The sequence below is a fragment of the Silurus meridionalis genome, chromosome 19, assembly GCF_014805685.1.
Source record: "Silurus meridionalis isolate SWU-2019-XX chromosome 19, ASM1480568v1, whole genome shotgun sequence".
NCBI classification, from domain to species: Eukaryota; Metazoa; Chordata; class Actinopteri; order Siluriformes; family Siluridae; genus Silurus; species Silurus meridionalis.
Window position 1 is genome coordinate 18,491,773 of NC_060902.1, and position 5,000 is coordinate 18,496,772.

The following is a 5,000-nucleotide window of genomic DNA, read 5'->3' on the forward strand; positions in this document are numbered from 1 at the left end:
CAAGAAACATTGGATTTTTTTGTAAGAGACCGGACAGGATTTACACTTTTTTTGGTTTCTTTACTGGTGTACTGACAAAAAAATGACAATATAATGTCATTGGGATAGAAAATAAAGAGACACAGAAGCACAAAAAAACATAATGGGGCCAGCAGGGTCATCTGAGTATGTGTCTGGCAATCATAGACCTTCCACCTCCATGCTGAATAGAACTCCTTAAAGGGATAAGGAATGGGGAATAAGGTGGGAGAAAATGCATCAGCATCCTGTTATGGGTCACAAATCATTGCCTGATGATGTTTGAGTGATGGAAACTCACATATCATATACACTGGTAAATCATCTCGACATGGACCTCTCTCATCATCAGGGATGAGAGCCCTATAGAGGGTCTCTAAGAAGGTGAGGAGATGCTGTGTGTTGTATGGGCCTATAGAGGAAATATGAGTTAACACACCCTGCTCTGAAATAGCAGCACACATTTTGGCCTGGCAAATCAACAACAGCTCTATTTAGTCCTGCAGGCACCATGTTGGTGACCCCTGCTCTAGGGTATAAATATTAGGATGTAAACAATAGGTAGTAGGGGCTTGGGGAAAGGGTGTAAGAGAGAGAGAGTCGGGTGTAGGGAATAGAAAACACATAGATAGATAGAGGAAAGTGTATCTCCTGTGTGTGTTTGGACAGAATGTCAGTCAGAACTGTGCTGTGTTTTGAATACGAACTGTCAAGCACTGTTGTTGGTTTTTTCAAAATCTTAGGTGTGATTGTGTGTGTGTGTGTGTGTGTGTGTGTGTGTGTGTGTGTGTGCTGTGATGCTTGTGTAACATCACATTGCTCAATTCTGGGATTGTGTGTTATACCACAGCACTGATACTAACACTGTTCCAGAAAAAGGTCTTCAATATAGACGGAACCAATCAGCAAACAGAGCCAGAATCAGTACAGGAATCTGTGACCAAATATGGAAAGGTGGAGAAACAAGAGAGCTGCAGCTAATGAACAGAAACCATTGGGGGTAATGAGGACAGGAAGCTGTGACCATAAAAGGAAAATGGATGATGATGCCTGTCAGCAGAGACCTGAGCATGAATCTCTGAACCAATTTGAAATCATCTTTGTGTCTCTGCATCTAAATGTGTGCACCTACAGCAACAACCATTTTAGTTTCATTTCGCTCCTAACTCACTGATTGGCTGTGATGATTAGAGTGCAGGTTTAGTGTAATGTTACTCTGGAGGCTCTACACATGCATTGCTTATTTGCTACATTAACCTGATAGCTCCAGTGCTAAACTAAAGAAATCAGCCTGACACAGTGAACATGGCTGAGCTCATCCACTACACGTGGAAGGAAATTATGATTTCAGTTCTGGAGAATTCAGATCAGAGAATTTTCCTTTCATCCCTGAGTTTCAGACTGTGAGGTGGAGATGATTCCGTGTGTGTTCACGTGTCTGAGCGTGTCTATGTGGGACATACACAGAGTCAGGAATGAAGCACACAGCTGTGTGAATGGTGTGAAAGTGAGATTGCAGTGTGTGTGTGTGTGTGTGTGTGTGTGTGTGTGTGTGTGTGTGTGTTAATCTTTACACTGAACTGACAAACAACGAGTCCTGTTGTTCTGCAGTATCAGTTTATCTTCATGGAAAATTCTCAGGCAGTGCACAAAGACACACACACACACACACACACACACACACACACTCTCTCTCTCTCTCTCTCTCTCTCTCTCACCCCTGCTGAGTTTAAATGATTACGGTACACTAACATGTCTTGCTGATTCTAAGAGATGTGTATTAGATGTGATAGTGTGTTCAGTGTGTTCAGTAGAACAGAAGTGAGTGACATGTTCATGACCTCTCAGTACACAACAGCACAGTACACAGTTACTAGTAATTACACCCAGGAGGGGGGGTCCTCACAATCATAACCTCTGATCATTTCTCTATTTACTTTTTAATTATCACAAGTGATCTCTGTGTGTGTGTGTGTGTGTGTGTGTGTGTGTGTGTGTGTGTGTGGTGGTAATGTGTAACCTATTGTTAAAAACTGGAACTTTGAGTTGTGTGTGTGTGTGTGTGTGTGTGTGTGTGTAGGGGAGGGGTGTGTCAGAGAAGAATTCAGTACAGCTTCCTGAGAAGAGTGAAGTTTAGGTGAAGGGGAAAAGCAGGGAAAACCCCAGCGTGTTTATGCAAATACATGACGTGGTGCTTGGGGGAGGGGCTGTAAACAGTGGGCGGGGCCTGGTGTAGGTGTAGAGTCGCAGTTCAGGTTTGAGGCAAAGAAAAAAAAAAACGCACTGTGCAAGTGAGCGTTATGAAATGGTGTGTAAATCCCTGTCACCTCCTGCTTACTGTCCTGTCCTGTATTGTCCTGTCCTGTCCTGTGTCTCACTACGCTTACTGCCTCAGGACAATACTGTCTCCAGAGCTAACCCAAACCTGAAACAAAAGAGCAAACCTGAAACCCAAACCCGCATTCCAGGATACACACTCTCAAACATTCGCAACTTGTTTAGCATATAAGCATGATAAAAACAATGAGTTTTAAAATCACAAACATATCTCGAATTATTATTGTCTCATTCTGCTGGTCTGACTGGGAACTGCATCTGTGTGTGTGTGTGTGTGTGTGTGTGTGTGTGTGTGTGTGTGTGTAATTATGAAAAACTGTCCACAAACCTAATGTTCTCACACCATTAATTTCTTTATACAGTATCTACAGGGTCAATCATGTGTGAGATGCTGCTGCTCGTGATGATTATGATGATGATGATAATGATGATGATGAAACACAGCATTATAGGAATTGCTGAACATTATAGGTTTTACATGTATTAAAATGTTACAGATGAGTTCTTGTCAGTTTGGATTGCTCTGAACAGAAAAGAGTTGCTGTTCTGAAGTTCCTCTTTATTTAGAAAGCCGTTGGGATGAACGAAAACATCAGACACGTGTATTTTGCGGAAAATCGTGTCCTCCACATACAGAGGGTAGTGATGGTGGAGTACAGAGAAGAACAGAAATCAGAGTTTATCGTCACCATTTATAAAAGTCTGTGTTTGTGTGATTGCAGGAGGAATCATTTCTCCACCGATTCATTCTGATGATTTTGATGGTTTTGATTTTCAGATGAAAACATTGTTGATTTAGTTTGATGACTTTGGTGGATTATCATGAACAGTGGGGAAATAATTATTTGATCCCCTGTCGATTTTGTGAGTTTACCCCCTTACAAAGAAATGAACAGTCTCGAATTGTTATGGTAGTTTTATTCTGTACAACTCTACACCCCCCCCAGAGTTAGATAAGTGTGTTATGTAAGCATTTCCAGCCAGACGTGTTTCCTCATACCAGTAACAACAAAACACACATACATTTACTGAACAATTATATTTTAAATTAATTACTTTATTCACTAAAACAGTTTTGTGCACATTTATTATTGCAAACATTACAAATAAAAATACAGACACTGGGGGACCACAAGACAAAAAAGATCTTTATATAATTCCACGCAGTGTGTGTGTGTGTGTGTGTGTGTGTGTGTGTGTGTGTGTATGTGTGTGTGTGTGTGTGTGTGTGTGTGTGTGTGTGCTAGAGTTATTTGAATAACAAATGTATGCAAAATAACAGTCTTGTGCTCAAACATGCAAAAGGTCCTCTAGTGAAAGGTGTGTGTGTGTGTGTGTGTGTGTGTGTGTGTGTGTGTGTGTGTGTGTGTGTGTGTGTGTGCGTGCCCACGTATGTGTGTTTTGCCAGTGTAACTAAACTCTGCTCATTACATACCAACACTGTTGACGCTAACTTCTTTGGAATATTTAAATAGTGGCAAAAATATGTAATTACTGAATGATTAATGAACTCCCTGGGAGATGAGTGATTTATAGGTTTTATATATAGAATATAGAATGAGATGTTCATTGGAACAATCTTGGGCCCCGGTTTATCGCCAAATCTCGTTTGCCACATAACTGATTAGTTTGTCAGATTTTCCGGGTTTCTCACGGAGAGCAACCAGAGACCAAAACACTTATAGGGAATAGTTTTTATGGAGGTTTATTTTGAAATAATGAAATGTATTAATACAAATATAATCATTCATTATAAAATGAAGTAAAATTTAATACTGTACAGTCCATGTACTCACTATAAATGTGATACAGTGAACTGTATTTCTATGAATTTATACAAAATTAATCTTTCTGTATTCTTTTAAATGTTTTCTGTGTGTGTTTAAAGTGTGTGGGAGGATGATTTACGTCGTAAACAATTTTTAAAAAGCATTTTTGGGGTTCATTTATCGTGTTTTTTTCATTTACGACCACCACTATAAACAGGGGATTACCTTACTTACTTTTGAAAGAACTATGGATTTTGAGAAAAGTACAGGCTTTTGCAAGAAATCCAACACGTTGTGGGTAATTATATTAATGGCCTGTAGGTGGGGAATTATAACACTCTTAGTGTAATTACATTAATTTCCACTAGGTGGCAGTTATAACACGTTGTGGGTAATTATATTAATGGCCTGTAGGTGGGGAATTATAACACTCTTAGTGTAATTACATCAATTTCCACTAGGTGGCAGTTATAACACGTTGTGGGTAATTATATTAATGGCCTGTAGGTGGAGAATTATAACACTCTTAGTGTAATTACATCAATTTCCACTAGGTGGCAGTTATAACACGTTGTGGGTAATTATATCAATGGCCTGTAGGTGGGGAATTATAACACTCTTAGTGTAATTACATCAATTTCCACTAGGTGGCAGTTATAACACGTTGTGGGTAATTATATTAATGGCCTGTAGGTGGGGAATTATAACACTCTTAGTGTAATTACATCAATTTCCACTAGGTGGCAGTTATAACACGTTGTGGGTTATTATATTAATGGCCTGTAGGTGGAGAATTATAACACTCGTAGTGTAATTACATTAATTTTCACTAGGTGGCAGTTATAACACAGTCTGGTTAAAGCGTTGGTGAAAGGA